The sequence below is a fragment of the Papaver somniferum genome, chromosome 9, assembly GCF_003573695.1.
Source record: "Papaver somniferum cultivar HN1 chromosome 9, ASM357369v1, whole genome shotgun sequence".
Classification (NCBI taxonomy): Eukaryota; Viridiplantae; Streptophyta; class Magnoliopsida; order Ranunculales; family Papaveraceae; genus Papaver; species Papaver somniferum.
In genome coordinates this window covers 30,466,068-30,482,640 of record NC_039366.1, presented here as the reverse complement: position 1 = coordinate 30,482,640, position 16,573 = coordinate 30,466,068, and the positions used below count along the sequence as shown (strand labels likewise).

Genomic DNA, 16,573 nt, shown 5'->3' with positions numbered 1-16,573 from the left:
CTAACCCGGCTTGTTTAGCTACCAGCCGAGACGGGTGCGGGTTTTTTACAATCCGGACCGGGTAAATCCGCGGGTTTTGGCTTGTTTGCCAGCTCTAATCAGCATGTCACTGCACCAAATAAGCTTCTGCTTTTGTCTGTACTCGTTTAATTTGTTCATGTCAGATGGAGGGTGAGACTAAAAGTAAGAAGAACCTTTGATGTCTTGGTGATTATGGGGAGGAAACAATTCTCGAATATGAGCAGTAAGCCCCATCTTCTCCAATTACTGTTGTTGCAATCCAAATATTTTCTACCTCCTCCGTCCCTAATTAGATTACCTATACCATAAATAAGTGGAGTGATAGATTAATATTATTATAAAAAATATGTAAAATTTGATAGCCATATTTATATTCATTAGATAGGTGTTTTAAAATGATTTCCGATGATACAAAGTTTACGAAAATCCGTTGTATAGTTTGAGAGATAAACCATTTCTAAATTACTAGTAAATTTTAACTAGGTCATCTAATTAGGGACGGAGGTAGTATATAATCTCGTTTTCTGATTCTTAACTGATACCAACATGAAAGTTGTATATCAAGTGTATTCCTCAAACAACAAATCGTAAGTCATGGACAAATATCAGACGCTATTACTAACTAGCTTGGTCATAATGTAGGAACTAAACGATAACTCAACTTTTCGATTAAATTTTGCAAGTCTTGAGTGATTTTACCCTCTAACTGTTGATCTGAATTTTCTGAACTTGTGTTATCTGTTGATTAAAGTTTACACTGAAGCAAAGCGGGAGATTGAAGGGTGCCTTTGAAGAAGTTAATATTCAACAATATTTAGAAAATAATTATTTGATAATAAATTTCCTTAAAAGTTAATAAGATAATAATTACTATATAAATTAATAATTTATCGGTTAATTAATAAATTCTGGTGGTTCCAACAACATTAATTTATGGAGTTTCTAATGTATCATATTGTTTTTTTTTTTCACTTAATATAAACTAGAGTACGAATTCGTGCACACTCCTTAACGAGTGTGTATTTCACATTTCAATCTCTATCCTTGATTAAATTTAGGGAGTTATGTAATGAGGGTCGTGATTCTAAACATGGAGGGTAATGAGACCATCAGTTAAATAATCAACCAATCAAAAGAATATGTGAAATATACACTCGTTAGAGGAGTGTGAACAGATTTGGACTCCATAAACTATCCTTGTTATTTTGGGGCCTATCCATTCTATTCAGCCCTATCACTATGCAACGAAATAAGACATTTTAAAGTAAAATGAAAAACCCCTTAACCAACTATTTTACTTAATGGCTAATTTACCCCCGGTTAATTAATGTTAATTTCGGGTGATTAACAAATGTTTAATCCACTTAATCCTGAAATCAATTAACGTTAATTCGCCATCAATATTTGAAATTTTTTTTTGACAAAAATCAATTCAGAACCGGTGGATGTTCATTTACTCGTAGACCGATTTAGGATTGATGTTTTAATTCACGAAAAACACAAAGAATCGGTGCATATTACTTACTGCATAGCCCGATTGTAAGAATCGATGAGCACGATACACGCACATAAACCGATTCCAAGCAATGCACAAAAAGATGGATTATATAATCAAGTACTCATGTAATCTGATTCCAGGTTAAAAAGTACACAGGAGAATTGGGTTCTTTTTTCCCAATAAGAATCGGTTTATGTAGACATTTTACATGAACCGATTCTATCAAAAATAAATAGTACAACTAGACATATAACACAATTTAAATCCATACTCGAGTTAAGAGTGAGTATGAAATCATACTCGAATTGTTTGAAAAACCTAAGCGAAAAAAATTGAATTGCTGTTCGAAATTAGGTTTTAGTTTTTTGAAAATTGAAAAAAGAAATTGGTTTTGGTTAAAGATTGTTAATGAATGATTTTGGTTTTGTATTGGTTTTACACAATTAAAATTATTAAGATTAGTGTAGAGAGTACTTTAGCATTTTCATACACTTTAGACACCCCTTATCAACAAAAAGTGGATAGGCCCACAAATAGCCAGGCGTGCACAAGTAGAAAATTTCTGTTTGATAATGAAACCAAAGACCGGGCAACGAATACAACTATACAAGTTCCTGACCTAATAATGTGGGGATGGTAGACTAAATTATTTACAACAATTTGGATTATCAAATTAAACAATGACTAATTAGACAATTAACGCCATCTACAAATGCAGAAGAAAATTCCAACATATATCTTACACTTACACATCCATTTGAGATCAATACTAGAGGTGCTTAATTTTCTTCTCTCGTGATTTCGTCCTTTTCCAATCATCAGTTAATATCATCCACCATTCACATTTCTTCTTTCTCCGATCAATTAATATCATTCACCGTTTACATTTCTTCTTTCTGGATCAGTTAATATCATCCACCATTTACATTTCTTCTTTCTCCGATCAGTTAATATCATCCACCATTTAGATTTTTTGTTTCTTTCATCAGTTACTATCATCCATCTGAGATTTAATGCTAAAGTTGCTTAATTTTCTTTTCTTTTGATTTCATCTTTCTTTCGTCATCATCCACCACCGGTTACATAGACATTATATTACTATGGCAGAAATTCTTATTAAGGCCGGTGCAACAGTAATCTTAAACAAGTTGGTGGGTGTTCTCACTGGGAAAATTGGTTTGGCTCGGGGTGTCAAAGATGACTTGAAAAAGCTTCAGAATACCTTGCAAATGATTCTCGCAGTAATAACTGATGCTGAGAGAAGGCAAGTGAGGGATGAAACTGTAAGAATTTGGCTGGGACGGCTCAAGAAAGTAGCATATGATGCTGATGATGTGATGGATGAATTTTCTTATGAATCCATGCGTCGGTGCGAAAGAGGGGACCGCTTGAAGCATAAATTACTCGATTTCGTTTCATCCTCCAAGCCACTAGCCTTTCATTTCAAAATGGCGAAAAAGATCAAAGATATCAACGAAACTTTAGATGAAATTACCAAAGATATGGATGGGTTTCGGTTTCAGATTACTGCACCAAGTAATACAACAGTTGCTTACGGTGAAAGTAGTGAGGAACGGAGACGACATACCACATCCCTTTCAAGGGAGTCAGAGATAGTCGGAAGAGAAGAAGATAAGAATAATCTGATAAATATATTAACGAAGGTCACCCCATCATCTGATAGAGATCCGGAAAATGTTTATGCCGTTTCGGTAGTGGGGATGGGGGACTAGGGAAAACGACTCTTGCTCAACTAATCTACACAGACGAGCTGATAAAGATGCACTTTGAACTAACAATGTGGGTTCATGTTTCTGAATATTTTGATGTTGAAAACCTCTTAATAAAAATTATGGAGTCCACTATCCAAAATAAGTTCGATAATGGTTCAAATCTGGATGTGCTAGTGAAAAATGTCCAAGAGAATATAATGGGATAGAAATATTTACTAGTACTTGACGATTTATGGAATGAAGATCATGATGAATGGGACAGACTCAAATCTGTGTTGCTCGTGGGCGCTCAAGGGAGTAAAATACTGATTACTACACGTAAAGAGCAAGTGGCATCTATTGTATTGGGGACAATTCCTCCGTATAATTTAAAACAACTATCCGATGATGTGTGTTGGTCTATGGTTGAGAAAAGAGCCTTTTCGCACGGTGGAGCACTACATACCGAAGAAATGGCAGATATTGGAAAAGAAATCGCAAAAATATGTTATGGTTTACCACTTGCAGCAAAATTTCTTGGAGGTTTACTGCACTGGAAAAACCAAAAAAGTGACTGGATGTCAATCAGGGATGACGATATCTGGGATGCGCAAGAAACTCAGAGAAAACTCCTACCAACACTAAGATTAAGTTACAATAACTTGCCATCTGATTTGAAACAATGTTTCTCATTTTGCGCAATCTTTCCCAAGAATTGGGTGATTAAAAAAGAAACTTTGGTTCAACTATGGATGGCAGAAGGATTCCTTAAACCAGAAAACAAAAGATCGATGGAAGACTGTGGAAATGAATATTTTGAAAGTCTTTTGTGGAGCTCCTTTTTCCATTATCCACAGAAGAATGAATTAGGTGACATAAAGACGTGCAAAATGCACGACCTTGCAGAAGATGTTCTTGGGGACAATGAACTGGTCTCTTTCAAAGTGAATGAGCTGGAAGATATTTCTGAAGTTCGACGGGTACAATTAAATTTGGATGAGGACACATCTACAACATTTCTGGAAAGATTTAGTGATGCGAAGAAGTTGCGGTCAGTTTTTATCCCTGGTTGTTCTAATCTAGACCCTGCTATATTCTCAAGAAACAAGCAATTGCGTGTACTGCATGTGGGTGGTTCTAGAGGTTTTGCCACCACAAGGTTGCCTCATTTGAGGCTTAAGCTAATACATCTAAAGTACCTTCACCTTACCACTTTTAATTTTAATGAAGCAGTATATTATGATCGGTCCATCAGTAAACTTTATAATCTGGAAACTTTGGTATTGACTCAAATGATTGGTATTCGAAATATTCAGTCTTTGAAAAAGTTGAGGCATCTTGATATCTCGTCTTCTGAAATTGAAGAGTTACCTGATTCCATTACAAGTCTTTGTAATTTGCAAAGTTTGGACCTCAATCGTTGCAAATTGAAAAGGTTACCTGACACTGTCACTGGTTTGAAATGCTTAAGGTCTCTTGATATTTCTGTTAACCCGATTGAGGAATTACCTGCTTTTGTCACCACCATTCGGAATTTGGAGATATTGAATGCGAGACAAGTCTTAATAACTTGAAAATGTTTATTTTCAACTGCTGCGGAAAATTAAAAGCATTACCGGAAGATTTTGGAGCATTGGCCAAGCTAAGATACCTCAGCCTTGAAGATACCTCAATCAGGGTATTACCTGATTCATGCCCGTACCTCATTAATCTTGAGTTTCTGCATCTTGGAAAGTGTGAGGTTCCCAAAGAGGTAACAAATTGGAAAAAACTGCGACAATTTCATTACTCTAAATCGGCTTTTGGATTTTACTCCGAGGAATCACCAATGGGTATTGGGGAACTAGTTTTACTTCGATCATTGACTTACCGGGTGGGGACAAAACAAGGTAACGGTATTGCAGAGTTAGCGAAATTAGATTTACTGGAGGATCTATCTATATATAGGATTCCCGATGTGCAACGGCTAGCAGATATTAAGACAGCAAATTTGAAAGGGAAGCACAACATTCGTTCTTTGGGTTTGCATTGGCCCTTCATGGGTCAACCAGATGATCACAGTGTTGAACAACTAGAAGCTCTCTGTCCTCCGACTGGTTTGAGGAAGTTAACTATAGATGGCTATACAGGCGATAAATTTCCTACGTGGATGTGTGTTCCATCTTGTCTACCAAATTTGGATACAATTCTAATTGAGTTCTGCCGATATCTGAAAAAACTCCCAGCAGCTATTGGGCAGCTCCCAAGTCTTAGGTCTCTTTCGCTTGTAGATTTGCATATCGACAGTTTGGATATCAAATTTCCGTGGTTAACGCAACTTAAACTTAGTTGTATGAAGTGTCTTGAGGAAGTATGTTATTCCTTTCCTTGTCTTCAATCACTGATTATCAGCAGCTGCTCTAGGTTGATAGAAATTCCTTTGTTTCCTTCTCTGACGGTGTTGAGATTATGTAACATCGACCCCAGATTACTAAGCTGGATTCACAGAAGCTATACCTCTCTCACAAACTTGTCCCTGGAGAATCTTCATAATTTTGAATTCTTCCATGATCAAGAACAATCGTAATCTTAAGGATCTATCCATCCAAAAGTGCTATCAGCTTCAAGGGTTTCGAGCAAATGATGATGGGAATGAGAATGAGGCTGATCTCTTTGGCATTGAAATCCAACGTCTCTATCCAGACCTTCGCTGTGAGTTGCTGCCCATCTCTAAAACTTCTGCCAGATTTACGAAGATGGACCTCTCTTCAGAGTTTAAGCATCTACAAGTGCCCCGAAGTGATCATAAGATATGATCTGAAATCGCTCACTGGTCTTCAATCTTTGCGCGGTGATTTCGTGCAAAGAGGCTATCATATTATAACGACATGATTAATTTGCTGGATTAGCAGGTAATCTCAGTCTATAATGTCAGTTTTGGTTGCTATTTCAATTCATCTATTTTCTTTTCTTTCTTCGCTATTAATTTGTTGCAAGTTGATTATGGAACATACAGTTATGCTTCAAAAATAAAATAAAAAAATGGTGAGCATAAGGATTTAACCGAAAGCTGTAAGTGAAAAAAAAAATTCCGTTGCCGGGACTTGAACCGGGTCTCTCGGGTGAGAGCCGAGTATCCTAACCACCTAGACTAAAACGGAATTGTGTTGCCGTGTACAATTTTCTTGATCCTTGTGGAAAATTCCCAATAGGTTTACGACCTCAAAGAGTAAAACCATCAATGTCAAAAGCAAAACCAAATGATCCTGGTTTGATTGAGGCCCCTAAAAACTAATTAGGGGCCTCGCCATTTTATTTGCACCCCAAAGTTTTCAAGAACGTATTAAATCGATTGTGAAAATATTGTTTTATTCTTGACTAAATCTAAACCTTAAAAATCAGTTAACCCTGAGAAATTTATTGTTTGGTCCACTGAATCCGACCCAACTTATTCTACAGTCCATCTCCAAAAAGGTTTCTGAAACCTAAAAATACTTGAGTACCCTCATTATCCTACCGTTATATCTCATTATTCTTCTTTCGTCTTTATTTCATCTACAGGTATCAGACGAAAAACTTCTTTTCTTCTCAATCAACAACAACAACCGCTTATTCAAACCTAAATCATCTCTAAAAATCGATCGCCTTTCTTCTTGTGATACAATCGTTTCAGTAATTTTCAGCAACAAAAAACCCAATTCAGTAAATCTAATTTCAGTAAAACCTAACTCCATTTCATATAATTCAACCTAATCGTTCCAGTAATGGTTACCAATCGAAGAATCAAATGAACAATTACAGAAGTAATTACAAAAGTAACTCCTACACCAACAAAATCGAGAAGAAAAATTGTCGTTGATTCACCACCAACAACAAACAAATAAATACCCGTTGCTACTTCACCAACAACCACGGATATTTTTGGTTGCATTTCTTATTCCATATCTGCTTACCACCAACACTACTCAAAAATCTCCATTTACAATCACATACTTCATAACACATGAAGAATCTCCAATATTTGCACATTGAGCATAGAAAATCGGAATCTGAAGAAAGATTCAATATGGAAAGCACGTTACATTATACATATGTACTGAAGAAAACAAGAATTGAAAGCTTAGTAGATATTGATGTGTAATGAGTGAAACATAGTAGTCTAGTAGATATCAGAGTACATATACACATGTACTAAAGAAAACAAGATATGTACTATGGAACCTAGTAGATATATTGACATGTATTATGTATATTCTAAAAAAATTTTAGTCATTTCCCCCCGGTCCATCAATTGCCCAGTTCATTTCCTTTTCAGTAAATCAAAATATGTACTCAATTGATAAACAAAGTTACAAGATACTATTTTGTTTAACTAAATTTCAAGATGATACTCACTCCAGATAATGATATCCCATGCTGAGCTAAATCTTTGGTATGGATATCTTAAATTTACTTGATGCACCGACGCTTTTGCTATAATCTGGAATTGAAGGAGGAAATCTCAATTAGTTTTGTTCATCAGCACTGACATCCTTTGCAATCCATTCCCTTAATTCCTTGTGCACCTGTTACATGAACAATAACCAAATTACTATAGTCACTATTACAGATTTGTAGATGGATCATTGTGCAAACTAATAACCAGCAGAATCACAAAGTTTTAGAAAGAAAATATCCCAAACTCATGATAAAACTAGTACATATTGATATGTACTGGGTGAAACCCAATGCATGGCTATGGAGGAACAGTTGAGAGTCATTCTTGTGACTAACTTTTGGTCCCTTCTTGGCTATGGAGGACTTTGGGACCCATTTAGAGTTGGGTTTCGCAGGAGCAGCTTTCTCCTTCATACCATTAGGATCATTGTCCTTTTAGATATTTTGCGAAACAACCTTTCTCCAATTTGGAACATCAGATATTGTCTTTTTATTTACAAAGTCATCTCTTTTTCTATATTCGGGTCTTTTATGAGATGACCTTGTCGAGCGATAGGCAAAATTTGAACTATCATTATAATAATTCTTTTGCCTAAACTTAGGACAATAGTAATCTGAGTTCTTTCGGGGAGAAAACTTACCCAATTCGTTTGATACAAAAGAAAGTGCATCTTCCAGCTTACGAACTTTGCACCCCTATTGCAAGTGTCCTTTATTACCACAATAATAACAATGCTTAGTAACATAAGGAGTATGAGTTTTCATGTTACCTTTTTGTGGATCCACTTTCCTTGGAGCTCGACGATTTTTCTTCTTCTTCTTCTTCTTCTTCTTCTTCTTCTTCTTCTTCTTCTTATCTCTGTTCAACATTGTTTCTTTCTTAACATTAGCAGAAGTGCCTCCGTTGGTTGTCGTACTTGAGGAGTATGGTTGAACATGATTCTTAGGATTGACTGGTTTTACTTCTTTACAAGAAATACGAGCATTTTTTACATCAGTGGAAGCCTCTGGTTTAGAAGAATTTTGAGCTTTAACAAATTTTACCTCTTTGCTAGTATTTGAAGCATTTATTCCCTTATAGCCCAATACCCGTGTATCACGATGATTTTCTACTTGCTTCTAACATTGAGGTTAAATTGTTTGAGCTAGCATTGAACTTTTTAAGGTCCAAATTTTCTTCTTCCAACATCTTGATTTTATCAAGAGCACTAGCTAGATCAGCCTTAAGGAATTTTTCTTGTGAAGGATATTCACCTTCTTTCTCTTCAAAATTCTTTTATTGAGAGTTAATCCTTGCATCAGATTCAACAAGTTTCTCTTCCAACAAATGCACTTTTTCAAGAGCCGCATCACGATCTTTCTTAAATAATTCTGTTTGAGAAAGACTAGCACATACTTTGTCTTTAAGACTCTATATTTGTTGTGAGAATTTTTCTTTCAGCAAGTTATGCTCTTCATCGGGATTCTCAAACTTTAAAGTTAAATCTCGTTCTCTTTCAAGTGCTGAAAGAAGTTCATTAGAACAAACAAAAAATTATTTGCTCAATTCCTTTAGTTCAGATTTTTTACACTTGGTCTTTTATCAGAAATATCAAGCATAGAACTCAAAAAATTCTTGGAAGAAAAAATGTATGTTGTTATAAGGTGTGTAGATGTGTCGACAACTCCAACAAAAGTTGAAGAATTATTTTTAGGTTTCTTGAAAGTAGAAGAGACGACGGGAGAAAGACTTTTTGAAGAACTTAAATCTTGTTTGCTCAAGCATAATCTTAATATTGATGATATTAGAGGACAGGGATATGATAATGGGTCCAATATGAGTGGCTAAATCATGTCCTAAGGCAGTAACATTTTTTAAGATTGTGCAACATTTGTATGAGTTCTTTTCAGCATCTACTAAGCGTAGGCAAGTGTATCAAGAAAAGGTTGGTGGTCTCACAGTTAAAGCATTGTCAGATACGCGATGGGAAAGCCATATTGAGGCTATTAGAGAAATAAGATTTCAATCTCCCAAAATTCAAGAGGCTTTACTTTACTTGTCAGAATCCAGTGAGTTTACTGCCGAATAGAGCTGAAGCTTCTTCCCTATTAGAGTATGAATTTGAAAATTTTGAATTTGTACTTGGAATGATTGTTTGGCACCATCTACTGCTTGTGGTTAATTCAGTTAGTAAGTTACTTCAAAATAAGGATATGCATCTCGATACTGCCGTGAAGAGATTTAAAGATCTTGTTTCTTTCATTGACAACTATAGAAATACTGGATTTAAGAATTCGTTGATTGAAGCTAAAGCGGTCGCCGCAACAATGGGGATTGAACCTCATTTTCCAGAAAAACGCATAATTAAAAGAACAAGACATTTTGATGATGAAAGTGCACCCGAAGAAGCACCACCATCAGGTAAAGATTCCTTTGAAGTTAATTATTTCAATTACATATTAGATCAAGCTATATCTTCACTCACTAGTAGATTTGAACAATTTCGAGAGTTCGCAGAAATTTTTGGATTCTTATATAATGTTGATCAGTTGCGTTCTCTTGATGATAATATCTTATTGGATTCTTGTATCAATCTTGAAAATCATCTTAAGCATGGTATGAGTTCCGACATTAATGGGAATGACTTATATGCGGAATTAAAACTTTTAAAAAGTTATCTTCCAGCCGAAACCGGTAAAGCAATTGATGTATTGAATTTCTTAAAGGATATGGAAGGTTGCTACCCGAATGCGTTTATTGCATACAGAATATTCTTGTTGACAATTTCAGTTACAGTCGCCTCGGCTGAACGAAGTTTTTCGAAGTTGAAGTTAATCAAAAATTATCTTCGGTCGACGATGTCACAAGAAAGGTTGAATGGTTTAGCAATGTTGTCTATTGAGATTGGGATGTTAGATAATATTGATTTTGAAAGTATACTTGAAGATTTCGCGTCGAAAAGAGCGGGAAGATCCGCTTTTATCATGAGATAAATGTACTTGCTTTATGTTTTTAGCCTCTTTTTTGTTGCAGTATTGCTTGACACTGTAATGTTATCTCAAATTGCTAGAATTCTTGTTATTTTGCTTGTATAGGCCCCCATTTAAGTAAGTTCTCCTAGGGCCTCCAAAACCTTTGGTACGGCCCTGATTCCACAAACACCAGCGAATTGCTGCTGGTAAAACCCTCAGCACATACAAGTTTTCTTTGAGAGCTGGACTTACCGGACCAACTTGAGATCAAAACAATGTTAATGTCGATAGGGAAGAGTCGTCCACTTAGGATCCAATCATTTAGAAGAAAAAAAAACAAATACGCTATTATAAGTTACCTCACAGTTGATATGTAGATGGTTACCAGGTTCCCCATCTCGCTCAGATAGGCACCTTTTGAATCTTTTGATACGAATCTCCTGGTTTAATAATATACTTTAAGTTCGTATTAACGCAACTTTAGTTTTTTAACAGCCCCAAGTTGGATGCTATTGGCTCTCCAATTTGACTTCTATATGGAAAGAAACGAGATGAGATTGATTAGAATTTAATAAACCTTAGTTAAATGACATTGTTACCGGTTTAAGCAATTAAATCTAGGGATGGTGATTAAATTTGGGGATGGTTTCTAAACACTCTTAATTTGACAACTTGACATGCCAATTTGGAATTAATTAGTGTTTGATTAAACCTAGTTAAATGACAATATCACGTGTACGTTTATCCATTCGCTTACCGACGTATGGATACCACCACCATAAACGGATCGAATGTATAGGCTTCCTCTTAAAACGTAAACAATTAATATTTTCGTTTAACCTAATGAAGCTTGCTTGCTATAAATAGAAGGTAGTATTGGCTCTTAATCTTCATCCCAAGTTATACAAGTAATCATCCATTCATCTTCACACACAATTTTAAGCATTAGCAAAACTTTGAGTATTCTGTTTATCTATCGTAATGGCTGCTACTAAAACTTCGTTGGTGCTCTTTCTCTTTGCCTTGATCGCTGTTTCTGCGAATATGCGTAAGTATATACATACTGTATATAATTAATTAGTTACGAGGTTTTCTATGTATTTGCCCTAGATGTTGTCGTTGTTGTATTTTTGTGTTCATCATAGACGTCGAGGTCTCATAATATAAGTTCTTTCATGCTCTTTATGTATATATACAGGAGGTGTACGTGTTTACATACAAGTAGTATCTTGCACTAGCTCACAATAGTAATCATTTTGTACTATCAAAGATAAATGTCTGACCATGCATATTGTATATGTTTGTGCACAGAGATGGCATCAGCTCTACTACCAGGGCTACCGGTTCCATGCTTGGGTCTAGAAGCGAAAGTCGAAGTAGCTGGAGGATGCTCCCTTAACACCGACTGTATTCAGATCTGTAAGACATTATACCCAACCCGAGTATTGAGCGTTAGCCTATGCGTGCCTGGTCTCATTTCAGCAACAGTAGATGGATGCTCATGCTGCTTCAATTTATAATAATAGATGGAGGAGAAGCAGCGCGGGAATAGGGAAAACTAGTCCGACCCATCACAGCCTCAAACGACTCCACCCCCGTGTTGTCTTACTAAGCGCCGTTAATCATTTGCTTTTAAATAAAAGCAGTATTTCTAGTTAACTACTTTATCGTAGCTAATTAGATACTATCAGCTGCTAGTTATTAGGGGAAAAAAACTGCATTTTGTGAAACATTTGGCCTACTAGACTACTACTACGTTATGCATGTACCAGTTGTAGACATTGTGTTCGTTGTATGAATCATATATGTATTTGTTTCAGAAAATGCAATGCTAAGAGAAGTTATTTATTTTAGTTCGACGAAGGCTTATACGAATTCAGAAAACTGAAAAATCAATGGCTACTGAAAGAAAATAAAAATACAATTCAAAAGACGTATGCTGTGAAAAAAAAACACAAAATTGGTTAAAAAGACCAAAATCAACAATTTCTGGGTGAAATGGACAGTTAGATTTTGATACTGTTTAAATGGACAAAAATGTAAAAATAGGCAGGATGCAACCAGTTTCATCGTGCCCATTTTCAAATATTTTTTCTTATTTTTAATTTACATAGGATGTATCCAGTTTCATCCTTGCTATTTTTTAAATTTAAGCTAGGATTACTATTTTTTACTCGTCCATTTGAACCGTGATTTAAAAATATTTGGACAAATTACCCATTTTTCCGCAATTCAGAAAATGGGTCATTTGTCCAACTATTTTTAAAATATGGTTCTAATGGATGAGTAAAAATTAATATTGGTGAAATGGACACCAAGAAAATAGCAAGAATGAAACTGGATTCATCCTGGCTTAAACTTAAAAAATAGCGAGGATGAGATGCATCCTGATGTAAATTAAAAATAAAAAAAAAAGTATTTGAAAATGGGTAGAATGAAACTGTTTACATCCTGGCTATTTTTACATTCTCGTCCATATAAATAGTATCAAATTTTACATGTTTTTTTCATCCAGGAATTATCGCTATTGGGTTAATTGACCAATTTTGTGCTATCAATAGATAAAGAGAAAAAGAAAGAATGAATTATACGTATAGGAAATATATGGGCAAACAAACCTACCAAACCGGTTTGACCCTCAATCGTTGATAATCCCCAATTAAAATTTAACTTGATATTTGTTAAAGTTGCGCATGACTGAATGCACTAATTTTTCTATGCGAGAATGTAATACTCAATAAGAGCTTCATTCACAGGAAGATAGCATATACACCATGGAATAGATAGCTTACAAATCATGTAAAGATGGTGTTAATCGAAACATGTCCATGGGGTCCTAATCCTTTATTAATTAGATCTGACTAGATTTTTGCCCGTGTTACGCACCGGGCATATTTTTTCTTTTAATTTGGAGAGGCGCGGGGTTTCGCCCCGCCCCGTGGCGATGCACCTTCGATTTGGTGAGTCGCAGGGCTTCGTCCCGTCCCGTGGCGATGCATTTTTGGTTTGGTACGGCGGGGAGAATACATTAAATATGTGGAAAAAAGATAGGAAATATGTACAAATTTTATTAAATTTTTACTTTTTATTTTCACATACATTTATTTTTTCCCATAAAATATGTGTTTTTTTTTGTCTTGTATGTATTAATTTGGAAAAAAGACTCTTAATATGGTAGAGTACTCGAATTTGGATTTCCATAGGATTCCAAACACATTAAATTAAGAAAATGTTAAACCAATTATGCATTGCCAATTGTTCTCACCAAAACGCTCATTTCACAAAACTCAAAAAAAAAAAATTTCGACCAATAGGAAGCAAAAAAGTTTCTCACTGTTCAACGTGGAGCTAATTTTTTCTCGGCCTTTAAGTCTTAAGATAAGGTATGAATACGTGCCCGTTTGTTTTTGTATGGGTTAGTTAAAGGTGGAAAAGAAACAAATGTGAGCGCCGTAGATTCTTATATGCACATTCTTGGCACCATGTCCACATTGGTTCCTTCCAAGACATGCGGCCATGTACAGAACCTATTTGATCACATTGACGTGCTTAACTTGGGATTGAAAAGATTTAGAACACAAACGTGTTTCACATTATAACTTCACTGTATGGAATGGAATCCCGCACCACTGGTATGACAAAGAGGAATGTTTTATTATGGTGTTTGGTTTCTTTCGGAATTGAATTTCCAGGGATTTCCAAATTGGAGTTGGTTTTTACGTCTATTCCAAGTTTAAAACACGTAATGCAGTTATTGTTTTCTCTAATTTTTTTAACTAATCATATGTTGCCAAGTATCCTCATCAAAATTCTTGTTTCACAAAATTTAAAAAAGACCTATTTCGACCAATAAGAAACGAGGGTTTCCTCACCGTTTAATGTGGGAGCTAATTTTTTCTAGGCCTTTAAGTCTTTAGATGTCAGTTAGCTTGGCCGTTTGAATAGAACGGTCAATAATAGTCAAGAATTCCCGATTTTTTTTTTTGATGCCAAAGAAGAATTTTATTAACTCAAGAGACTTCCAGTGTCTAACAAAAGAAATTGTTCAAGCATACCAGGTGGACTATGTAACCAGGTACTAGTGATGTCATTTTTCCTGCAATACTTAGCTAGATTGTCTGCAGGTTTATTACAAATCCTAGGAATAAAATTACATTCCCAACAAGAGATATTTTTTAGCTTATTTAAGGCATCTAACAGAATGTCTTCATTCTCCTAAGCGATGACCGGAGCTGAGTTGTTGATATATAGTCAAGAATTCCCCATTAACAGTCAAGAATGAGACATAACATCCTTGGTTTTGATTATGCGAAAGTACCACTTCAAACTTAAATAAGATCAAAGTATTCACCCCCGAATCGCGTATGTTTTGTCTGGTCGTTTGGTTGTGAAGAAAGAGGGAGGCTCCATAGTCGATACCTACTTTCAAAAAAAGAAAGAAAAACACAAAATTAGTTAAAAAGACCAAAATCAACAATTCATGGGTGAAAATGACATTTAGATTTTGATACTGTTTAAATGGACAATGTAAAAATAGCAAGGATGTAAACGGTTTCATCCTACCCATTTTCAAATACTTTTTCTTATTTTTAATTTACATCAGGATGCATCCAGTTTTATCCTTTACCATTATTTAAGTTTAAGTCAGGATGCATCCAGTTTCATCCTTGCTATTTTTTTTGATGTCCATTTCACCCAGACTAATTTTTACTCATCCATTTGAACCATGTTTTAAAAATATTTGGACAAATGACCCATTTTTCTTAAATTTTTCTTTGCAGTAATTAATCGTAGGCAGAACGTATCTTATTGCAAAACAAGACAAGGATCCATTACGTTACTCGTGACTGCCATAATTTAGAATTTGAGTTAAAGAAATACACATGTGTGTATGACTGGAGATTTGGGGGTTAGAATTATGGAACCTTGTACAACAAGGTGTCCGACAATGTTGACAAATATGTGATGAGGATCCAAGATTATGTCCTCGAAATTATGCAACTACTTTGATCCTCTTCTTCATCATTATAAGCAACTAGGTATGGAGGAGTAGTCGGGAGAGCTAGCTAGCTAAATAGGTAGAGGATCCTATGAATATTATAATGGAAGATTTTGTTAGAGAACATGAATTTATACAAAAGTTTGGTTTTTTGGTCTTGGTGGGATTGGAACTTAGGATCTATTGGTCACTAAGGACACTAGCTCATTTTCACTATTTGTGAATGAACTTTTAGTCCCACATAGGGAAAACTAAAGATGATACCTCTCCATAAGTATTGAATTTTTTGATATTAGAGTGGCCCTTGGGTCATCAGCACTTTTGTGCGAGGGAGAGGACTTAGGCAATGGGCTAGTTGGTGCAATCGCACATTTTCACACACGCGCGGTGCTTCGCACCGAAGCACGCACACCGCCGCCGTCCGTGCAGGCGGGCGGGCGGTTCGGGTTCGGGTGTGGGTGTGGGTCAAAGTATGCTAGAAAACCTTTTAGCAAAAATGTTCATAGAAATTCTAAACCCTTAGAATTAATCCAATCAGACCTAGTTGACATGAAATCAGTTCAAACTAGAGGTGGCAAGAAATGGTTTGTTACTTTTATAGACGACTGTACTAGGTACTGTCATATTTATTTGCTTAGAGGTAAGGATGATTCCTTAGAATAATTTAAGAGGTATAAACTAGAAGTTGAAAACCAATTGAATACCACCATTAAAACCATTAGGTCTGACCGTGGTGGCGAGTACATAACTCCTATAGGAGATTTCTGTGTAGAACATGGCATAGCACACGAGGTTACCCCTCCTTATTCACCTCAGTCGAATGGAGTAGTTGAACGTAAGAACCGCACCCTTAAGGAGATGATGAATGCCATGTTAATTAGTTCAGGATTACCTTCGAACTTGTGGGGGGAAGCTGTCCTCTCAGCCTGCTATATCCTGAACAGAGTACCTTTTAAAGGATCAGATAAAACTCCA

The 16,573-nt window shown here is 35.7% G+C and overlaps 1 non-coding gene across 1 annotated transcript; it reads right to left on the bottom strand.

The window, feature by feature from the left end:
* Window positions 1-6,299: 6,299 nt before the first annotated feature.
* TRNAE-CUC lies at window positions 6,300-6,371 on the bottom strand. Its single transcript has one exon. It is a non-coding gene; the product is annotated as a tRNA-Glu (tRNA).
* Window positions 6,372-16,573: the final 10,202 nt, after the last annotated feature.